Consider the following 9,451-nt stretch of genomic DNA (forward strand, 5'->3'; position numbering starts at 1 on the left):
TCAGGGTCTTCTCCAGTGAGTTGACTCTTGGCATCAGGTGGCCAAAGTATTGGAGCTTCAGCATCAGTCCTTCCAATGAATATTCAGAATATTTTCCTTTAGGATTGACTCGTTTGATCTCCTTCCTGTTCAAGGGACTCTCAAGAGTTTTCTCCAGCACCACAGTTCAAAAGCATCAATTCTTTAGCACTCAGCCTTCTTTATGGTCCAACTCTCACATCCATACATGACTACTGGAAAATCCATAGCTTTGACTATATGGACTTTTGTTGGCAAAGTGATGTCTCTGTTTCTTAATATGTTGTCTAGGTTGGTCATAGCTTTTCTTCCAAGGAGCAAACATCTTTTAATTTCCTGGGTACAGTCACCATCTGCAGTCTATTTTAGAGCAAGAAAATAAAGTCTGTCACTGTTTCCATTTTTGTCCCCCCATCTATTTGTTGTGAAGTAATGGGACTGGATGCCATTACCTTTGTTTTCAGAATGTTGAATTTTAAGTCAGCCTTTAGTCTCTCCTCTTTCACCTTCATCACAAGGCTCTTTAGTTCCTCTTCTCTTTCTGCCATTAAAATGGTATCATCTGCATATCTGAGGTTATTGATACTTCTCCTGGCAATCTTGATTCCAGCTTATGTTTCATCCAGCCCAGTATTCCACATGATGTACTCGGTATAGAAATTAAATAAGCCAGGTGACAGTACTGCTGTCACACACAGGTGACAGAAAGCAGCCTTGATGTACTGCTTTCCCAATTTGGAACCAGTTGTTCCATGTCCAGTTCTGTTTCTTCTTGAATTGCATACAGTTTTCTCAACAGGCAGGTAAGGTGGTCTGGTATTCCCATCTCTTGAAGAATTTTCCACAGTTTGTTGTGATCCACACAGTCAAAGGCTTTAGTGTAGTCAATGAAGCAGAAGTAGATATTTTTCTGGAATTCCCTTGCTTTATCTATGATCCAACAGATGTTGGCAGTTTGATATCTGGTTCCTCTGCCTTTTCTAAATACAGCTTGTAATTCTGGAAGTTCTCAGTTCACATACTTTTGAAGCCTAGGTTGAAAGATTTTGAGCATTACCTTGTTAGCATGTGAGACGAATGCAAATGTGCAGTAGTTTGAGCATTCTTTGGCATTGCCTTTCTTTGGGATTGGAATGAAAACTGACTTTTTCCATTCCTGTGGCCACTGCTGAGTTTTCCAATTTCCTGGCTTATTGAGTGCAACACTTTAACAGTGTCATCTTTTAGGATTTGAAATAGCTCAGAGGGAATTCCATCACCTCCATTAGCCTTGTTCATAGTGATGCTTCTTAAGGTCTACTTGACGTCACACTTTAGGATGTCTGGCTCTAGGTGAGTGATCACTTCATCGTGGATAAAACTGTTAGATGCATATTTTTACTGTCTTCTTTGCTTTCACTATTGAGCAAACAGGCTTTCTCTGGTTTGTAAACGACTGGTGTAAACTTGTGTGAACATTTTCTAACTGAAAGTTGAAATATGAGCTTCAGTTTGAAACTCATTTGGAAAATTAGGAAACATCCAGATGAGATAGCACAGAAACATTTGTGAGGCACTCTCCCAGGACCATGAGTTAATAAATCCTCAAAATGGATCTTGTACCAGTGTATGCTCTCAAAGTCTACTGGATCTTGTACCTAGGTGTGCTCACAAAGTCTGTGTCCCTTCCTCTTTGCCTTGACCTTTGACCTCTTGACCTTTCTTCTGTATTTACACAAGGGGAATAAAGTACAACAAACATATTGGTAGTTTGCATAGATTGGTATGTAAATTGTTAGTGGGTTGTTTTTTTTTTTTTGGTATCCCACCATATTCTACTAGGATACATAAAATTGGTGCCAAAAATAGTCCCATAGGGCACAGAACTGAATGATTGAGAAAGAGGAGACAAAAATATGGAGACAGCAATAAATCACTTCTCAGGCTTTATTATTAGTCTCTTTAGAGTTTCCATGAGTTACTCATAATATGTGTAGAAGTATTACATTTGACCAGAAAATATGGCCAATGTAGACAGACCCAAGTCCCTCAAGCTGACTATCAAAGACTGTGAAGATTCATGACTCAATCATATCAACCTTTGCTGTACCCAGGCCAGTCAAACTCTTGCCTCTGTTTGACTTTACATCCCCTCTATAAAACAGGCATAGAAGTCATAAAAAACAGGATGTTTTAGGAGGTTGATGAAATAATTTGTAAAAGGTACTTTTAAATCCCCATAGATCCTTTATACTAATTCATTTTGGGGATTTTTCCATGGTATATTTTACCAGTTTAAAATTTACAGGCCATATCACCACATAAATATTTGTTCTAGCTTAGTGCTTAATAGGTGGAATGGTGTTTCTTGCATGCTATTTTATTGATAGAACATTTTAGCTGTACTCCTTGGAGAAACACAGACCATGAAAGAATTGATTGCTTTGCTCGATGTATGCTTCAGGGATCTGCACCACTGTATGGACCTCTTATATATTACCAGATAACACAGCAAACTCTCCCTCCTCTTAAAAAAATTCAGACACTATGAACAAATAGAATATATATATGATGTTCAAATCTTGTTTCCCCCACTTCTCAGGTTTAAAGGACCTGCTATTAACTCTGCTCTGAATTCTTTAAAAGCATAATGTTGACCATGTTGTCCTAAACTCTCCCTACAGGATGTGTTGGCATCTTCTATAGTATATACTCAGTCTTCCATGTATCCCAGCGAATCTGCTCAGATTAAAATCAAATCAAAACAACTCACTGAGTGGTAAACAGATGGCTGATATTCAGCTTTCCTTGCTGGCTACAGTGGTGGCCCATGAAGCATTACCTGCTGGATGGGCTTTCTTCTTGGCATTGTTTTCCTTCACATTTCAGCTTCTGAGCCTGTGATTATGGATCAGAGCTTGAAAAAAGTTTGTGGTTTGCTCAGAAAAAGATTGCATGAAGTGCATCAGTGCTTTCCCGGCTGAAAACATCTGTTAGGAGACACAAATTTAGCTTCTCATTGTTGGCTTCCTGTGTACCAGACAGAGTTTATTATTTAACTGATGACTGGGAGAAACGGGCTCCTGCAACAATCTGGCCACAAACTGAAGATGGATTTTTACATTTGTTATTTAAATTACCTTGAGAGGAAAGGATTTGGGAATGAAGTGTTGACCTTTAATCCTTGTTGGCTAAGAAATCAGCTCCAAGAGTATTATCAAAAGTGAATATATTCATACATGTATATTTATATGTGTGTATATATTATATATGCTTAAATTGTAAGCTTTAGGAAGCCACTTTGCTTTCTTAAGAAAAGGAAAAGATTTTAAAATATGAGGTAACTTGAATTTAGCTAAGATAAAAGAGAGAATTGCTTTTTAGGAATTTTATGAGAGATTGTACTGAAATAAAATTTAAATTGCAGCTAAATAGTACCCCAGCACACCAGAATGGACATCAGTGGATGTCATCCCACATAGTATATCAGCTACTAACGGAGCATTCCTAAAGACTTGTTTCCTTACTGAAATATTTGAAGAAGCAGGAATGGAGAATAAATTCTCATCATCCTCCATACAACTGCAATATATACAAATGTCCTTGAATTTATTACTTTATTACATTCCATAGAAGTTGTACTTCCAACTTTGTGATCCTATGTCTACAGATTGTTTACTGTTTTCTGCTCTTCCAGCCAGCTGAGTTGGTTTGGTGAGATGGTTCTCAAATATGACTGCTCATTAGATCACCTGGGGAGGACTTTTAGTATATACTTGTTCCTGGGTCCCAATCTAGACAAAATGAGTCAGAATTTCTTAGATTATAAGAAACCTAAATGAGTGCCTGTCAATTATAAACTTAAGTGACTTATTCTGACTTCTTCAACTGAACCATGAAATGAATAGACAAACGCTCTCTTAAGTCCCATCAAAGGGTGCAAAGCCATTGTTATCATTTCTTAAAAATTCAGATTGAAGTCAGGACCTTGACATCTCAGTATCTCATTTAATCTTGACCACAACTTTTCAAGGACTGCATTATCTATTTTAGAGATGGTGGCAGAGGGTCAGTGACCTTAAGAACATTTCCCTAGGACATAACATTTAATACATGGTAGAACAAAAATTTAAATCCAGATGGATTTAAAAGGAATTACAGTCAAATTCTTAGCTTTTTCATCAGTGGTTTTCATTCCTTGATTCAACCTCAGTTTTTATAACAAATATTTTGACCTCTTTATACTATCTATATCTCAGAAAAGTAAAACCCCATAATTATAATGAAATAAAAGATAAAAGGAAAGGAAACTAAAAACAATAAACACTGCCTTATTTATTTGATGTCTAAAAGCATATATGATCACATTAGAAGATGTAATAAAGTAGTCAGCTGCTCGTACCTACAATTAACTTTAGAATCACTGAATGCCACAGCTTCACCTGAACTTTGACACAGATGCATTGTGTAGGCAACTTATGTACTCGTGAGCAACTTGTATTCAAGGACACAAGTTTTTCCAAGGGTATAACTTTTGATCTGCTTAATGAACAAAACAGCCTAAATTTCCTCTTGATTAATAATGTAGTTGCAATACTGGAAAAATCAGTGTATAAATACCTCATAGCTCAGGTGATAAAGAATCTACCTGCAGTGCGGGAGATCTGGGTTCAATCCCTGGGTTGGGAACATCCCCTGGAGAAGGGACAGGCTACCCACTCCAGTATTCTAGCCTGGAGAAATCCATGGACTATATAGTCCATGGGGTCAGAAAGAGTTGGACACAACTGAGTGACTTTCACTTACTTAGTGAAAGGTCTTTTCTGTCTGTGTAAAATGGAGTTGGATTGGAGCTCTGATCATTATAAACAGATTTTTCACTTCTTTGGCTGTTTGGAAATTCAAAAGCCATACAGAATGCTTTATTGTTCATCATGTGGGACTCTCTGAGGAATTTCAGAAAGATAAAAATCTCTAGTTCTTGCCCACCCATCTGAGCCACCAGGGAAGTCCAATACCAAATATACCAAATTCCAAATATAAGATTGGTAGAACTCTCCAACTTTCTTTCTCCCAAAATCTTGTAATATCTGAAAACTCCTCCAGTTCACCAAAAGCACTACTAGGGTGGGGGTAGGGGGTAGCAGGGCCATTGTTGAGACTTACTTCAATGCGCCAAATTGGCTGAAGAGCACCTAGAGCTAATCTTATATATGCTGCGTGAATCTTGTGTTTTTCTCTTTGGGGCATACAGTACATTGGTTAACTGAGTAACTAACTAGAAACCCAGGTCTACTATTAACATGCTTAGCCAAGGAACATCTTCGCTGAAGCCTTCTTTATTTACAGTATGTTTCTTATGGAAATTAATGACACAGAGGCAAAAGGGGAGGCAATGGAAAAAATGTACTGATCTCATTCTATTACTTTCATGATGGGAACAAAGTGACACATTAAGATGCTGTAGAAAAGAAAATCTATTTCTCTATCTAAGATGTTCTTGTGACACTTCAAAAATTTATAATAGGAATCTGTCATCTACTATACACTGGCCCACAATGAAGCTAAGAATAGCTTTTGCTCCAGGCATTCTTTTCCTTTAAGCCACAACACAAAGAGAGAATGATAGGCGTTTTCCTTCAATCACTTAGATTTTAGTCAGAATTTGTTTCCTAAACCTTAGCCACCAACTTGGTCTGGTTTAAATAAAAACTCTGAAAACTGAACCAGCTGACATTCATCCTTGTCATCTTTTTTTCACTATTATGCACCATTTACTTTTTATTATGACCAGATATATTTAATATTTAGATATTTACTTTTCATTCTCAAGATTTTTAGCATACTTATGATTTAGGATTTGTCAAGGAAGCATTCTTTTTTTATATTAGAGTTTTATATTATTTTACAATATTATAGTTTCAGGTGTACAGCAAAGTGATTCAGTTTATATATATATATGTATACACACACACACTGTACACACACACACACACACACGTGTGTATATAAATACACATACACACATATGGACTTCCCAGGTGGCTCAGTGGTAAAGAATCTGCCTGTCAATGCAGGAGCCACAGGAGACCTGAGTTTGATCCCTCGATAGGGAAGATCCCCTGGAGGAGGAAATGCCAACCCATTCCAATATTCTTGCTGGGATAATCCCATGGACAGAGGAGCCTGGCAGGCTATAGTCCATGAAATCTCAAAGAGTCAGACATGACTGAGCATGCATACACATACAGATCAGATCAGATCAGTCGCTTAGTCGTGTCCGACTCTTTGCAACCCCATGAATCGCAGCATGCCAGGCCTCCCTGTCCATCACCAACTCCTGGAGTTCACTCAGACTCACGTCCATCGAGTCAGTGACGCCATCCAGACATCTCATCCTCTGTTGTCCCCTTCTCCTCTTGCCCCCAATCCCTCACAGCATCAGCGTCTTCTCCAATGAGTCAACTTTTCACATGAGGTGGCCAAAGTACTGGAGTTTCAGCTTTAGCATCATTCCTTCCAAAGAATACCCAGGGCTAATCTCCTTCAGAATGGACTGGTTGGATCTCCTTGCAGTCCAAGGGACTCTCAAGAGTCTTCTCCAACACCACAGTTCAAAAGCATCAATTCTTCGGTGCTCAGCCTTCTTCACAGTCCAACTCTCACATCCATACATGATCACAGGAAAAACCATAGCCTTGACTAGATGAACCTTTGTTGGCAAAGTAATGTCTCTGCTTTTGAATATGCTATCTAGGTTGGTCATAACTTTCCTTCCAAGGAGTAAGCGTCTTTTAATTTCATGGCTGCAGCCACCATCTGCAGTGATTTTGAAGCCCAGAAAAATAAAGTCTGACACTATTTCCACTGTTTCACCATCTATTTCCCATGAAGTGGTGGGACCAGATTGCATGATCTTCGTTTTCTGAATGTTGAGCTTTAAGCTAACTTTTCCACTCTCCACTTTCACTCTCATCAAGAGGCTTTTTAGTTCCTCTTCACTTTCTGCCATAAGGGTGGTGTCATCTGCATATTTAAGGTTATTGATATTTCTCCTGGCAATCTTGATTTCAGCTTGTGTTTCTTCCAGTCCAGCATTTCTCATGATGTACTCTGCATAGAAGTTAAATAAGCAGGGTGACAATATACAGCCTTGACTACTCCTTTTCCTATTTGGAACCAGTCTGTTGTTCCATGTCCAGTTCTAACTGTTGCTTCCTGACCTGCATACAAATTTCTCAAGAGGCAGATCAGGTGGTCTGGTATTCCCATCCCTTTCAGAATTTTCCACAGTTTATTGTGATCCACACAGTCAAAGGCTTTGACATAGTCAATAAAGCAGAAATAGATGTTTTTCTGGAACTCTCTTGCTTTTTCCATGATCCAGCAGATGTTGGCAATTTGATCTCTGGTTCCTCTGCCTCTTCTAAAACCAGCTTGAACATCAGGAAGTTCACGGTTCACATGTTGCTGAAGCCTGGCTTGGAGAATTTTGAGCATTACTTTACTAGCGTGTGAGATGAGTGCAATTGTGCGGTAGTTTGAGCATTCTTTGGCATTGCCTTTCTTTGGGATTGGAATGAAAACTGACCTTTTCCAGTCCTGCGGCCACTGCTGAGTTTTCCAAATTAGCTGGCATATTGATTGCAGCACTTTCACAGCATCATCTTTCAGGATTTGAAATAGCTCAACTGGAATTCCATCACCTCCACTAGCTTTGTTCGTAGTGATGCTTTCTAAGGCCCACTTGACTTCACATTCCAGGATGTCTGGCTCTAGGTCAGTGATCACACCATCGTGATTATCTGGGTCGTGAAGATCTTTTTTGTGCAGTTCTTCTGTGTATTCTTGCCATCTTTTCTTAATATCTTCTGCTTCTGTTAGGTCCATACCATTTCTGTCTTTATCGAGCCCATCTATGTACGAAATATTCCTTTGGTATCTCTGATTTTCTTGAAGAGATCCCTAGTCTTTCCCATTCTGTTGTTTTCCTCTATTTCTTTGCACTGATCGCTCAAGAAGGCTTTCTTATCTCTTCTTGCTATTCTTTGGAACTCTGCATTCAGATATTTATATCTTTCCTTTTCTCCTTTGCTTATCGCTTCTCTTCTTTTCACAGCTATTTGTAAGGCCTCCCCAGACAGCTATTTTGCTTTTTTGCATTTCTTTTCCATGGGGATGGTCTTGATCCCTGTCTCCTGTACAATGTCACAAACCTCATTCCATAGTTCATCAGGCACTCTATCTATCAGATCTAGGCCCTTAAATCTATTTCTCACTTCCACTGTATAATCATAAGGGATTTGATTTAGGTCATACCTGAATGGTCTAGTGGTTTTCCCTACTTTCTTCAATTTCAGTCTGAATATGGCAATAAGGAGTTCATGGTCTGAGCCACAGTCAGCTCCTGGTCTTGTTTTTGCTGACTGTATAGAGCTTCTCCATCTTTGGCTGCAAAGAATATAATCAATCTGATTTTGGTGTTGACCATCTGGTGATGTCCATGTATAGAGTCTTCTCTTGTGTTGTTGGAAGAGGGTGTTTGCTATGACCAGTGCATTTTCTTGGCAAAACTCTATTAGTCTTTGCCCTGCTTCATTCCGTATTCCAAGGCTAAATTTGCCTGTTACTCCAGGTGTTTCTTGACTTCTTACTTTTGCATTCCAATCCCCTATAATGAAAAAGACATCTTTTTGGGATGTTAGTTCTAAAAGGTCTTGTAGGTCTTCATAGAACCATTCAACTGCAGCTTCTTCAGCATTACTGGTTGGGGCATAGACTTGGATTACTGTGATATTAAATGGTTTGCCTTGAAAACGAACAGAGATCATTCTGTCGTTTTTGAGATTGCATCCAAGTACTGCATTTCAGACTCTTTTTTTGACCCTGATGGCTACTCCATTTCTTCTGAGGGATTCCTGTCTGCAGTAGTAGACATAATGGTCATCTGAGTTAAATTCACCCATTCCAGTCCATTTCAGTTCGCTGATTCCTAGAATGTCGACATTCACTCTTGCCATCTCTTGTTTGACCACTTCCAATTTGCCTTGATTCATGGACCTGACATTCCAGGTTCCTATGCAATAGCAACATTGCATACATGTACACTTACATATATATACATTACATGTATATACACTTACATATATACATTATGCAACAGGAACATTGCCTACACATACACTTACACATATATACATTCTTTTTCAGATTCTTTTCCTGTATAGGTTATTATAGAGTATTGAATATAGTTAATAGGTTCTTAATTGAATATCTATTTTATATATAGTAGTGTGTATCTGTAAATCTCAATCTCTTAATTTATCCCTCTCTGCTACCTTTCCTCTTTGGTAACTCGAAGTTTATTTTCTATGTCTATGAGTCTATTTATATTTTGTAAATAAGTTCATTAATTTCACTTTGCTTCCACACCTAGGTAACATATATTTGTCTC

Source organism: Bos indicus x Bos taurus, chromosome 11 (genome assembly GCF_003369695.1).
Source record: "Bos indicus x Bos taurus breed Angus x Brahman F1 hybrid chromosome 11, Bos_hybrid_MaternalHap_v2.0, whole genome shotgun sequence".
NCBI lineage: Eukaryota > Metazoa > Chordata > Mammalia > Artiodactyla > Bovidae > Bos > Bos indicus x Bos taurus.